Source organism: Ambystoma mexicanum, chromosome 2p (genome assembly GCF_040938575.1).
Source record: "Ambystoma mexicanum isolate Mex_15411 chromosome 2p, UKY_AmexF1_1, whole genome shotgun sequence".
NCBI classification, from domain to species: Eukaryota; Metazoa; Chordata; class Amphibia; order Caudata; family Ambystomatidae; genus Ambystoma; species Ambystoma mexicanum.
In genome coordinates, this window is record NC_090923.1 from 806,344,433 (window position 1) to 806,359,221 (window position 14,789).

The following is a 14,789-nucleotide window of genomic DNA, read 5'->3' on the forward strand; positions in this document are numbered from 1 at the left end:
GCAGGCAAATCTCTGCAGCCGAGGGCATGGGCACCAAAGCCTCCCAACTTTTCCAGTTTACGCCAGAGGGACAAAGAAGGAGGGTCAACTTAGCTTGCCAAATTCGATTTTAGGTGTGTCCAGCTGCTTATTGTGTGTTTCACCCTAGCTTGCCAAAATCGATTTTAGCTGTTCCCAATTGCTGCACTGTGGTTCACTGCAGTCTGCCAAATTCGAATATGGCTGTATCTATCTGCTTATTGTGTTCTAGAACTTGTCCTGCCTTGTCCTGCCAAAATCTATTTCAGCTGTGCCTAGTGGCTGTTCAGTGTCTTCTTTACCTGTGTGCGCTACCCTCCGTCTCCCCCCTTCCACTGTACCCCCCACCCAAACTCCTCCTTCGTGTGCATCAGTGCTACAGATTGGTAAGTGCGCCCTCCCCCATCCACTGCAACCTACCAAGCAATCTTTATCTCTCATATCTTCTCTAATTGCTTCACAATCTCCTATCCTTCTCCTATCACTAAATCTGGCCAGAAGAAACTTAAGGACATTTTGGGCTCCAACCCAGGTCTTCCTATTGCAGACACCTATGTCACGGCTTCCGCCAGAGAGAGACTCTCACTGATATCCTCTTCTTCGTTAACGCATCTGACCTATGGACTTGTTACATAGTCAGCTATGATATGGCATCGATAACGCGCCTATACACAAGTGTTTCAAGGCGCGACGAGACAAGGGAGTGGGAACAGAGGGAAGACAAACAATGATCCTACTAGGTCAGGTGTCATTCAGATCGAGCAAGTGCATGCGAAAGGGGAAGGGGGAGAGTGCAGGGTAAAAGAGCGAGGGGACAAGTATGGCTGCAGGTGGCAAGGGTAAGTGCAGACAACATGTGTCAAGTGCTGGTAGTGGGACTGTAGGGATACAGAAACAGTCCCCAAGTGCGGGAGTTGCCAGGAAGGTAGTAGAGGTGTGCAACTGGCGGGGGAGGGGACCTGGGCCCGAGATCAGAGGGTGGGCAGGTAACCAGTGCAGTTTCGGTTTCAGCCAAGAAGTCTGCAGGGGAGAGGAGGAGAAAAAGCAGAATCAAAGAGAAAGGTTTTGAGGTGCTTCCGGAACCGGAGATGATTCTCCTCAAGTTTCATGGAGGCAGGGAGGCCGTTCCAGAGGGAGGCCCCAGCCGAAAGATCTACCAACAACTCGTTGCTTGTAGAAGCGACTGACCCTGAGGGAGTTGAAGCGGATGAGCGAAGAGCTTGAGAAGGAAGATATTTAGGAAGAGAGTTGAAGGTATTTCGGCCCCATGCCCCAGAAGGCCGTGTAGACAATGCAGAGGGTTTTGAACTTAATCCTCGCAGCCACAGGGAGCCAGTGCAGAGATTTCAGTCCTGGAGAGATGCGATCCCTGGGTTTGAGGCCAAGGACAAGTCTCGTAATATCCTGTTCTGGATGAGTTGCAGAGAGCGGAGAGTAGAAGCAGGAAGATTTAGAAAGAGGCTGTTGCAATAGTCCAGCCTAGAGCGAACCAGAGCTCTGTAGACAGTGAACGTCTGGGGGAAGGAGAGGGAAGGAAGGATACCTCTGAGGAGGTGCAGCTGGTAGTGACACTTCTTAGAGACGTCAGAGATGTGAGGAGTGAAGGAGAGTGTGGAGTCAAGGTGACCCCAAGGTTTTTAGCCTCACAGGTTGGAGCAGGAAGAGCGCCAAGAGAGGCCGGCCAGAGATTGACAGGAAAGGAGGGAGCGGGTGTGCCGATGATGAGATCATTGGCGGCACACCACTCATGGATGGCACACAGACAGTCGGCGATGAGAGAGGGAGAAGAGGTGGCTGAGGGTAGCCTGAAAATGAGATGAGTGTCATCCGCATAGCACTGGAAGTTGGGGCAGATCACGGTAATGCGGTGGGCAAGAATTGCCAGGTATTGAACAATAGCCAGGGAGAGAGGTTAGACCCCTGGGGAACACCACAGGCAGAGAGAGATAGAGCTAGAGGAGAGGAAGGAGCCAAGTTGAACCTGGGAGGGTCGACAGAGAGGAAAGAAGTCAGCCACGCCAGGGCCTGACCGGTGATACCCAGATTATCACAGAGACGGTTGAACAGGATGGCAGGCATGGTTGACCGTGTCAAAGGCAGAAGAGATATCTAGTAAGAGGAGGACACAGGGGATGTTGGAGTCAAGGTTGGAGAACAGGTCTTCACGGATGTTCAGGAGAGCAGTTTCCGTGCTTCTGGCAGCTCTGAAGCCAGACGGATGATCATGGAGACAGCCAACAGATTCAGTGTGGAGTTTGAGCTGGGAGATGGCCAGATTTTCCAAGAGTTTGCCCAGGAAAGGATGGATGCAGATTGGTCGATATTTATCCGGGCCGGATGGGTCGGCAGAGGGTTTCTTTAGAAGAGGTTGCACAAGGGAGTGCTTCGGGGGGGAAGGGAAGACTCCAGTGGCGAAGGAGTGGTTGCAGACGTCGACCAGGGCAGGAGTCAGGGAGTCAATGTGGTCCTTGATGGTTTTGGAGGAACAGGGATGAACCTGTTTTGACAAGACTTTCATAGATCGGATTTGTCTAGAAACCTTGTCTGGTGTGAACACAGGAAAGGCAAAGAAGCAGGGAGGGGAGATGGCCGAAGAAGGGCCAGGGGAAGAGCAGGGAGAAGAGGGAGGAAGGGGAGAGGGGCAGAGAGAGTTTTAGAGATGAAATGAGAAGCCAGTGCCGTGCAGAGGGCCTGGGAAGGGACAGGAGAGGTAGAGACTGCGGCAGGATTGGACAGTTCCTTGCAGATTTTAAAGAGTTCAGTCGTGTTGTTAGTTGCCGCAGAGACGCAGGTTTGGATGTGAGCGCTCTTATTGGTGAGGACAGAGAGCCGGTATTGCCTTTGGAGTAGGCGGCAGGCCAGTTTGTCAGAGGATGCACAAGAAGGACGCTATTTCCTCTCAGCCACCCTGCACTTGCGTTTAAGGGTGACAAGGTCTGAGTCGTACCAGGAGTTGCACTTGGCTTTGGGCTTCAGGTGGATCCTCACGACAGGGGCAAGAACGTCAAGATTATCAGATATAGCAGAGTGGAGCATGGAAAGGGCAGTGTCAGGGTGCAAGTCAGCCAAAGGGGGCAGGTGGGGGGCGAAAGTGGTGGCGAAAGCCTCAACTGACACGCTTCATGGGTTGGATGACCGAGAAGGTGGGTAGCAATGATGGAGTTGGCTTGGCCTGAGGGGTAGAGAGGGTGAGCTGGGAGGAAAGGAGAAAGTGATCGCTCCAGGAGAGAGGCGTGGTGAGAGGGACAGAAAGGGGAAGGTCTGAGGAGATCAGAACATCCAGAGTGTGCCCTGCAGAGTGAGTCAGGCCAGAGGGGAGAATATAGAGTGAGAGAGAGTCACAGAGGTCGCGAAAGAGTCCAGAGGAAGGACAGGAAACATCCAGGTGGATGTTGACGTCTCCAAGAAAAAGGAGTTGAGTGTTCGAGACCAGGAGGGAAGAGGAGAGGCCCGCCAACTCAGAGGATTGAGGAGATCTGACTAGGTGGCTGATAGATAGTAGCCACCATAAGGGAATGGCTAGGGGAGAGAGAGCCTGCAGATGAGGCATTCGAAAGAGGAGTAGGCCTGCGTAAGAATGACAGAGGCAGGAATCGACTTGGGAAAGATCAGGGCTACACCACCTCCGGAGCGGTTGGATCTGGGCGCGGAGAGGATCTTGTAGCTGTCAGGGAGGAGAGTGTCAAAGCTTGTGACAGAGCTGGCCATGAACCATGTCTCGGTGAGACCGAGGAAATGGGCAGAAAGGGAAGGAGGAGAGGGCAAGGTTGCCAAGCAGGAGGCAGCAGGGGGAGGCGAGGAAGCCTTGGAGGGAGTAGAGGGGACAGCAGGAGAAGAAAGGAAATTGATGAGGCATGGGAAACGTCTATCGAAGAGGAGAAGGTTGGCTTGAGGGCCTTAGACCAAGACGGTACCATTCACATTAACATTAATGATGACCTTAGAGGAGAGGAAGGAGGCCAGGAAGGCCTCCCACCATGTGCCACCAATAATGGGATATGAAGAGAAGGGAGAGCGCACAGAGACCATATGTAGAGTCCAAAGGTCTGGCGAGGGCACGACAAAGAGGATGTCGGTGAAGGTTTGCCTGGAAGCGACACTGGTATAGGTGTCAGCGATAGGGAGGCCTGGGTTGGAGACCAGGATGTCCTTTTTAAACTTCTTCCTACCAGATTTTGTGAGGAGACCAAGATAGTCGATAGAGCAGTAGTTAGAGAAAATATGAAAGACAGAGAGCACCATAGAGTAGGTGAAGAGGAAGGGAGAGCACTAGGAAAGGACACAGGGCAGGGTGCAAGCAGGCGAGAGAGGCGAGACAAGTTGAACAATTGGACAAGAGGACATATATAAAATATTTTCACAATCCAATTTTTAAAACAGGAGAAAAACACACCGAAGTTTGAGAGTCTGCTAATATCTCTCTCCTATCGCCTCTTCTCCCATTAACGGTGGCACTTTCTGGGAGGTCCTCCTTGACCTCTTCACCATTTCCAGAGTCATCATTAATGTCTACTTCAATGGAACCATCATCGTTCAGGGTCCTCAACCAAACCTCTTTGACAGGCTCCTCCCTCAGCTCTCTAACCTCATCTTTCCCACTGGCCAGGATCCCCTGCCCTCTGTGCCTTTCTCCCCCTTCGTACAGGCACCCTAACACTGCCGTACTGTCCATGCTCCTTTGTCAGCCCTGGCTCCTTCGCCATCCTTCACTCTCCCTCTGGCCCTCTCGCCACCCTTGGGTGGGACCACTCTCCCCTGTGCCCCCCCACCCACAAGGAAGACCTTCAAAGATGGCAAGCTGCTCCACATTGCCACTCTCAACACTCGCTCTGCTATCAAACACTCGAACGACAATTGCAACCTTCTCGAACTCATGGATCTGGATGTGCTCGCCATGACGGAGACTTGGTTCAAGGAGAGCTCTGTCACAATCTTTGACACACTCCTCCCTTAAAGCTACAAAATACTCTCTGTACCTAGGCCTAAGAAGAAAGGTGGGGGAGTGGCGCTCATCTTCCCAGAATGGATACCTGTGGCCATCATCCCTACACAGGCCTACTCCTCCTGCGAGTGCCTAGTTTGCAGACTCGCACTCTACCCTAAAATCTCTCTCATTATGGCCACCTTCTATCGGCCACCAGGACAGTCCACTCTCTTCCTCTCGGAATGGGCTGACCTGGCCTCCTGGCTACTCTCCTCCTCCTCCTGATGGGTGATCATATCATCCATCTGGACTCTCCCGACGCCTCAGGACCTATGCGATTCTCTGTCCCTAACTATCCTACCCTCTGGCTCCATGCACACCCCAGGCCACACCTTGGATGTTCTCATCTCCACTGACATCCCCCTCTCTATCCCTCTCTCTCCTCGACCGACCACTCTCTTCCCTCACCACACCCGGCACTCTTCTCTTCTCTTGCAGCAACATCACACCACTCGGCTGCAAAGTCACCAGACCCATGAACAAATTGACAGTGGCTGTCTTTGCCTCCACCTACTCTCCTCCCATTCCTGCGGCTGACTCCCACCCTGACACAGCCCTTGCTAACCTCAACCTCTCCATCTACACCACCATTGACACTCTTGCCCCTGCCATGAGGGGCCGACTGAAGCCTTCCAAAAAGTGAAACTCTTGGTATGACACCAACCTGGCTGCCCTTAAATGCAAATGTAGGGCAGCTGAGCAGAAATGGAACTCATTGAGCAAACCATCTGACAAAGTGGCCTGCAGCCTCCTTCAAAGGCAATATCGACTATGCATCCACTCCAAGAAAAGTGTCTTTATTCAAGCCTGCATCTCTGCGGCATCAAACATGGCCAAACTTTTCAAAGTCTGCAAGGAACTGGCCAATCCTGCAGCAGCCTCTTCTGTCACACCCACCCAGGACCTTTGCTCGGCCCTGGCTGAACACTTCTTCACAAAAACCAAAGACATCCTTTACTCCCTCTCTCCCACTCCACAGCATACACAAACACCGGAGCCTCCCTTGCGCGCGCCCCCTCCTCTTACCCTCTCCTCTCTCTCTCACTGGTCACATCTGATGAGGTCACCAGACAAGTCCGGTCTATGAAGGCTTCATTCAAACAGGTGGCCCCAGCCCCTCAAAAACCATTAAGGACCATATTGACTCCCTCGCCCCATCCTCGGCTGATCTCTGCAATCGCTCCTTCTCCACAAGAGTTTTCCCAACTGCCCTTAAGCACTCCCTTGTGCACCCTCTGCTCAAGAAACACTGTTGACCCCTCCATTCCGGCAAACTACTGCCCTATCTCCATTACTCCCTTCTTGGGCAAACTCCTGGAGAAGCTGGCGATCACAGCTGAAATCCCACACTGAATCTATTGGCTGCTTCCATGACCATCAGTTTGGCTTTAGAGCATACAGAGGCACGGAAACTGCTCTTCTGAAAACCTGTGAAGACCTGCTCACAAATCTTGACACTAACACTCCATATTCTCCTTGACCTCTCCTCCTCTCCCTTTGACACAGTTAACCACAATACCCTGATTGCACGTCTCTGTGAAACCCTGGGAATCACAGGTCAGGCTCTGGTGTGGTTAATCTCCTTTCTCTCCGACCGCCCATCCCAGGTGGAACTCAGCCTTCCTTTCGACGACTGCTCTCGCAACCTGTGGCGTTCCCCAGGGCCCTAAACTCTCCCCCTGGTTCTTCAACGTCTACATGGCTGCCTTGACATGTGTGATGGCCATTTTCACCTCTAACATCCAGTATTAAGCGGATGACACACAAGAATCTTTCAGTTTCAGGCTACCCTCAGCCACCACCACCACCGCCACCTCCTCCTCCTCATCCTCCTCCTCCTCATCATCATCATCCTTGCTCATATCTGGCTGTCCGCTATTCATTCATGGCGTGCTGCAAACGACCTCTGCCTCAACACCAGTAAGACTGACATCATTTGCATTGTGACCCTCCTCCCGCTTTTCCACTTTCACTCTGGCCGGCCTCCCTTTGCCCTGCGCCCACACCCACCAGCGAGGCAAAAGACCTCAGGGTCATCTTGGATTCCACTCTTTTCTTCTCCTCTCACATCTCTAAAAAGTCTATCAGCTACACCTCCTAAGAGGTACTCTACCCTTTCTCACTTCCCCCCAGCGGCACACTGTCTCTAGAGCCTTGGCTCTCTCTAGGCTGGGATATTGCAACAGCCTCTTCATCAACCTCCCTTCTTCAGCCCTGATTTGGACATCTTAGCGGTTACTGAATCATGGCTGCATGATGCTGCAGGCCCTGCCCTCATACTAGCCATACCAGACAATTATCAGATACTTAGAGTGGACAGACCTAATGCTAGAGGGAGCGGTTTAGCCATTATAGCGAAATCCAATCTCGCCATAAGACTTCTGACTCCTCCATCACTCAAAGCTTGTGAAATGCTCATGGCCAAATTACCCATATCCAGTTGTCACACTGTAACCATCCACCTGCAATATAGACCACCAGGGCCTATCGGCACCTTTGAGGAGGACCCATCCAGCCTGCTAGCCAACAACACTAAAGACTCCTCACAGATTTTAATACTGGGCAACATCAACCTAGGATTCAACGACCCAGAGGAGGAACATGCTCAGTCTCTAGCGACCACACAGTCATATCACGGACTTACCCAAAAAGTCCTTGCCCCAACACATATCAAAAGGAAGGACCCTTGACTGGGTAGCTGACCTGCACTGCACGACCTTCATTACCAAAATAACCCCACAGCTGTGGACCGACCACCACCTGATTGACTTCTCCTTAGCCATAAACAAACTAACATGTAAAATCCCAGTTATGGCACCACCACTTCCTACTAGATGCTAAAAAGACATCACGCCAGACAAATTACTACCTCATCTTCTCCTATCTTTAAACTCAATAGCAATCAACTCTGACCCCAAATTTCCTCGTGGAGGCTTTTAACAACGCCATGTCTAATGCACTAGATATCATCGCGCCAGTCAAGATGCACAAAAGTAAACAGAAGGCCCACCTCAATATGATAAGATTGGTTATTTATAACGCGCTTAATACCCAGAGGTTCCTAAGCGCGGACCCGGGTATCGAACCTGTGTTGCTCTGTGTCTTGCTTCCAAGGTGAGCACGTTGCCCCTGAGCTATCCTCCCGAGACTATGCCTGGTTTACTCCCCATCTCAAAGAATTGAGATTGCAAAAAAAGGACCAGCATTCAGGATGCCTTGACAAAAAAATAACATCACTACAAATCAAAATTTCCAATAAAAAAGCCTTGCCCCCCACCAAGATTCAACCTACCACCTCTATTGAAGACACCCATACCACAGCACCATTCAGATTCACTAAAGTCTCCATTTAGGAAACTGAGAAAATCATCTTATCCCTGAAACCATCAGGGTGACAACTGCCCTGCACAAATAATTAAAGATGCTGCAAGAGATTTGGCTCAATTCATTTCAAAACTAATTAATGCCTCCTCCGCGGCCAACACGTCCCAAGCAATTTAAAAGAATCCTGGGTCCTACCTCTGCTCAAAAAACAGACCCTAGACCCCCTCCATCACCACCAACTACAGACCCATCACCATGGTACCCTTTCTCCTTAAAACAATTGACAGAGTAGCCAACTTGCCAATTCAGAACTACCTTGAAGCAAACCACCTACTGGGCTCCCGTCAATCCAGGCCACAACATGGCACGGAAACGGAATTAATCGACCTTAAAAATCAAGTTGATGAGCTCAAGGACAAAGGCAAAACAGCTATGCGGCTACTCCTCCTCGACTTGTTGGCGGCATTCCATCTGGTGAACCACGCAGTTTTGTGTAAACACCAGGCGTCGGCAGCCCACTTCTCGAGTGATGCAATAGCTTGGGTCCAATCCTTCTTAGAAAACAGAACAATGAGAGTCTTCTCCCCCTCAGCATCAGCAGACCCAATCCAGACTAACTACAGAGTTCCACAAGGCTCATGTGTCTCGCCCACTATGTATAATATATTTACCAAGCCCCTCTTTGACAAATTAGACAGACTGGGTGTCACCTGAACAAATTATGCAGATGACACTCCGATCCTCATTCCCCTTTTGGGCAATTTTGACGAGGACACAGCATTGATAAATAGAATATACTTCCTCACTCATGCATGGATGGCCTCCCATGGCCTCTGCCTGAATGACAATAAAACAGAGATCTTGATTCTTGGCTCCGATGCCAACTTAAAAAAAACAGAACTCCAACTACTCTGCATTCAACATAGACGGTAATACAAGCAAAGTAGTCAAAGAGGTAAAAACGCTAGGTTTCTACCTTGATTCCACCTTAACCTTAAAGAAACAGGTAAACTCTGTGGCATCTTCTACCGCCTACACCTGCAAGCTCATCTGGGCCTGCCGACCATTTCTGACCAAAGCTAGCTGCATCACCATCGCTAATGCCCTCATACTATCAAAACTTGACTACTGTAACGCCCTATACCTAGGTGCGAACAAACACATCCTTGTCAAAATACAAACGCTACAAAACAATGCCCTCCGAACTGCCCTTAACGTACCAAACAGAGAAAACATCTCCAATATCAGAAGAGAACACCACTGGCTAAAGATAAGTGACAAGATCCTACTTAAAACAGTCATTTACATTCAAATGCCTCAACAATGCAGCACCACCATACCTCAAAGAGAGAATGATATTCAGCTTTAGACGCAAGACTCTAAGTTGGTTGCGAACCAGCGACATTTGATCCCTCGGTGGCCCCGCCTATACACCTATGTACCTATCTATGTATGTTACTTACTGTACCCCGTCACTGCACCTGACTTGACAGCATATTGTGCCTAACTGTATTCGCTTGATGCCATCACTGCACTCATGCCACTATGTAACCAAGCCTAAAGTATTCTTGTACCCGTTTCGCCCAGCTACCTAAGGGTTTGGCGCACATTATCAAATAAACAAACACAACTAGCCAGAGAAAGTTAAAAGGGGAGCCCCTCGGGCAACCTAGCAACAATAGGAATGTATTGGCAAAAAGTTGTCAAAGAGGATAACTTTTAAAAGACACTAAACCATAAAAAGAGTAAAAGACAGTGTGGAAAAAGATTCCCACTCAGCGAGGTATGAAGAAAAATAATCTACCAGTCCAGCTAAATGTTCTGGGGTTGACACAAGTCAGGAAGATTTATCATTGATATGAAAATCTTACCCAACAGATGGTCAGTTTCTCAACCAAGGAGAGTGGTGTTTTGGTTGCAACTGCTCTGTAGGTGATACAAGTCTTGAAAATGATGCATGCTCGAAGTGGTAGCCAGTGCAAGGCCTTGAGGATGGGGGTGATCTGGTCTAATCTGCTTAGTCCCGTGAGGAGATGTGATGCAGCATGCTGGACAGCTTTCAGCAGGGCCAAGGCAGTATCTGGGACACCGGCGGCTGGAGTGTTGACAACGTCAAGGTGGGAGATTACAATGGCTCGGCCAGCTGTTCTGAAACGCTGGGCAAGGATGAAAGGCTTGACTTTGTGGATAAATTCAGGCCGGCACCATGCTGCTTGGGTCTTCTTGGCAATGTATGTTTTGAATGAGATGGCACAGTCGATAGTAAGCATAAACATTTGCAAGTTGAGCTGGTAATCCATCGAGCTTCATGTCAGTCTGCCAATTCTGGACTTGGGCATGCCTGGTGAGGTTTCACAGGAGACTTAAATTGGTCTTTGTGGGATTGCGCTTCAGGTAGGAACTTGACATCAAGGAATGGAGGAGGGGCAGACACTGCTCAAGTCAATGGATGTCATTGAAGCAAATGATCTTTAGGAAAAGCTGTGCGTCATCTGTGTATTGGTGTATCTTGATGTCGGAGATGGCAAAGTGTTCCCCCAGAGGTTCCATGTTAAGGTTGAAGATGACAGGGGACAGGATAGAGTCTGGCAGGCAGAACTCTTCATGTTACTAGTCCCCTTATGCTAGGAACGTAAGGGGAACATCATGACCGGTTGGTCTCTGTTGGAGTGGTAGGAGGTGAATCACTGCAGGACTGTTCCATCGTAGTCCATTCACCCCCGACCCCATCCTTTGGCAATGATGTGCAGAGTCTCAGAGAATCTGGATGGTGCCAATCTCTGAGGCATCGTAGTCCGAATTGGTAGTCCTATGCTGTAGATTTTACAGTGGTCCTTTCATGTAATGGATGACAATCTACTGAATCACTTTGATGAGGAAGGGTAGATGCAGGACTGGACGACAGCTGTTTAAGTCAGCCAGGTTGAGTGCATGAGGAGGATCGGTTCAGTTGTCAGTGTATCTGGAATGTTGTCATGTATGAGGGATGTGTTCAAGACATTGAGAGGTGGTCAGTGGGGGAGAAATTATAAGTTACTCACTGTAGTGACTAACATACTCTTAGTCCTTAGTCCCCTTTCCTCCATACTGCATGGGCGTCCCTCGCTAGGGACGTGAGACGGAACTTTTTTCACCAGAAAAAAATGTTCTTCCCCTTCAAATTTAGAGGCGCGTGGGGGTGCAGCCCTGGAAGCTTTCGCTAACCTGACTATGCCCCCCAGCGTCACACCTCAGTCCCCATTGACGCATCAACAATATTTAACATTGTCTAATGACACCAGTATTATTAGGGGGGAGGATGGTGGGATGTATGGAGGAAAGGGGACTAAGGACTAAGTTAGTCACTACGGTGAGTAACTTATAATTACTCTTACGTCCCGTCCCCTTTCCTCCATATCGCACGGGTGATTAGAAACTGAATGTAGCCCTGGGGTGGAGAGGAGACCCTCCTTAAGAAAACAGATTCCTTAAAACCGCCTGTCCGAAAGCCGCCTCTGACTTAGAGCTGGCGTCCAAACAGTAGTGCTTACAGAAAGCTGAAGGGGTGGCCCAGGTGGCTGCCCTGCTGATGACCAGCCACAGGACCTGCCGTTGGAATGCAATGGCTGTGGCCTTGGCCCTGACCGCATGGGCATGCATGTTAGCTGGAAGCAGCTTATGCTGCCCCTCGTAGGCCTCCATGATGGGCGAAACCATCCATCATGCAATAGAGTCCTTGGATGCTTGATACCCGGGACTTGACCCCCCCCCCCCCCCCAACCCCCACCAAAGGTGACAAACAGTGCGTACGACTTGTGGAAGCCCTTGGTCCTGTCCAGATAGAATTTCAGAGCATGTCTGACATCCAGACAGTGCAAAAACCTCCGAGCCTTGTCCTTGGGGCCGGCAAAAAACGCAGGTAAGATTACTTCCACATTTAGATGGAAAGCAGAGGGTACCTTAGGTAGGAACGCAGGGTGTGAAAAGTAGTATAGGGCTCTGAAGCCACCAGAGCCTGGATCTCGCTGACTCGGAGCAGAGGTGAGGCCCACTAACAGAGCTGTTTTAATGGTGACCAGCCTGATGTCCACGGACGCCATTGGCTTGAGCGGCTTGTGCGCCAAGCCACCCAACTCTACACTTAGGTCCCATACGGGGTGTTGTTTTTTGATGGGTGGGTAGAGTCTGGAGAGGCCCGTCAAATGTCTTGACTATCGGGTTGGAAGAAAAGACCCTCTCCTCTGAATTTCTGTAGGCCCCTATGGCCGCCAGATGCGTGCGGCATGTGTCCACCGGCATGCCTGAGTGAGCCAGGTGAGCAGAGAAGGAGAGCAGATGGTCCAACGTGTACGTAAGGGGGTTGATCTGCTTAGAGGCCGCCCAGTGACAGAACCTAACCCACTTACTCTTGTACTGGCTCCTGGTAGCCTTGCTCCTAGCACCCTGAATGATCTCTAGGTTAGCCTGTGATAGGCTGAGGTTCTTCAGCGTGACCCGCTCAGGAACCACGGTGAGGACTAATTTCTGTGGCGCGGGCTGGATGACCTTGCCCCCCTGCTGCACCAGAAGATGAGCTGGACCCGTCGGAAGGTGAATGAGTGGCCTATCCGAGAGCCTGAGCAGCTTCGAGAACCACAGTCTGGCTGGCCACCACAGAGCTATAATGATGCTGAGGTGACAAGACTCCTTTATCTTGCAGATCACCCTGTGGACCAGGGGTGTGAGCAGGAAGACATTTGCTGTCATGCAGTTCCACTGAAGGTGGAATGCGTTACCCAGGGAGCCGGGGCCCTGTCCCTGCTCTTGTCCCAGGAGGCAAAAAGATCCACCTGAAGATGCTCCCATCTGCTGAAGATCTCCAGTAGCACCGGTTCATTCAATTGCCACTCGTAATTGTCCGCTCCCAGTCTGCTGAGCCTGTCCGCCTCCAAGTTGGACTCCCCCCGGAAGGTGGACGACTGTGAGGTAGAGGATGTTCTCCAGGGCCCATTCCCACATGCTGACAGCTAGCCTCCAAGTGGGGGGGACCTGGTATCCCCCCTACTTGTTGACATAGTACATGCTGGTGGAGTTGTCGGTCTGGATGAGGATGACCTTGCCCCCAATGAGCGGGAGGAAAGCTTTGAGAGCTAGCCAGACGGCGTTCAGTTTCAGCCAGTTGATATGGGACTCCTGCCGGGTCCAGACTCCATGGACACTGTGGCTGTCCAGAGTGGCCCCCCCAGTCCTCGAGAGAGGAGTCTTTCGTGATAGTGACCTGCGTAGCCGGCTGCCGGAAGGGTTTGCCCCTCCGCAGGTTGCAGTCCCTGGACCACCATGTGAGGTCTGGTAGAAGAGAAGGAGGAATGCTGATAAGCTTTGCTTGGGAGCCCCGCTACTGTTTCCATGAGGCTATGAAGTGCAGCTGTAATCTCCTCATCCTGAGTCTGGTGGGGTGTATGGCCAGTAGGACCGTTGCCATGATGCCCAATAAGTGTTGGTACTACCAGGTCGAGGTCACTTCTCTGGTGCGGAAGTGAGTGGTGGCTCTCTTGATGGCCATAATTTTGTCCTCTGAGGGGAAAACCCTCTCGGAGTCTGGGTGCCAGATGAGGCCCAGGAAGGTCAGGTCCTGTTATGCTGCAGCTGAGACTTCTTGCGATTGATCGAAAATCCCAGTTTGTGGAGTGTGACCATAAGGGCAGAGGAAGTGGGATGCACCGCCTCCGGAGATCTCGCCCTGACGAGCCAGTCGTCCAGGTATGGGCTGGGCCGAGGAGGGCTGCCACTGCATTCATGAGCTTGGTAAATACCCTGGGGGCTGAATTGAGGCCCAAGGGTAGCACCTTGTATTGGAAATGGCAGCCCATGATCCTGAATCACAAAAAGGAGCGATGCAGCTGCAAAATCGGGATGTGTAGGCGTCCTTCAGATCCAGGGAGCACATCCAGTCTCCCCTGCACAATGTCTCTGCAATTAGTGCTGGCGTAACCATCTTGAATTTTTGGAGAGGTTGAGGGTGGAGAGGTCCAACACAACCCTCAGGCCAGCCTGGTGGTTCTTTTGTATGGCGAAAATCCTGGAGTAGAAGGCCAATTCTCGCGGCGAGGCTGGGACTTCTTCCACTGCCAACAGAGTTGCTGTCACAATCTGTGGGGGGGAAGGGAGGATGGAGAAGCGAGGAGAGGAAGGGATCGGTAGGCGGTACCCCGTGGATACTAGAGAGGATCCAGGGGTCCGTGAACTTCTGACGCCAAAACTGTGTGTGAAGGACAAGCCTGCCCCACACTGGAGACACGTGGACCCGAAGGGACGCGTCATGCCTTCTTTCCCTTTGAGGCTGTTGCGGAGGAGGGGGACTGAAAAAAGCCCTTACTCCCCCCCTTTTGTTGTTTGCGTCTGTGTTTACTCGGTTAGCGGTCAGGCTGCCTGGACCTCCATTCTTGGAAGCTGCGGAACCCTCCGAACATCTGCCCTTTGTCAGAGCGTTGATGTGACTGGGTGT

At 51.1% G+C, this 14,789-nt stretch overlaps 1 protein-coding gene across 1 annotated transcript in view; it reads right to left on the minus strand.

The window, feature by feature from the left end:
* AKT2 (AKT serine/threonine kinase 2) overlaps positions 1-14,789 on the minus strand; it is a 1,087,541-nt gene that overhangs the window by 38,137 nt on the left and 1,034,615 nt on the right. The window lies entirely within an intron of this gene.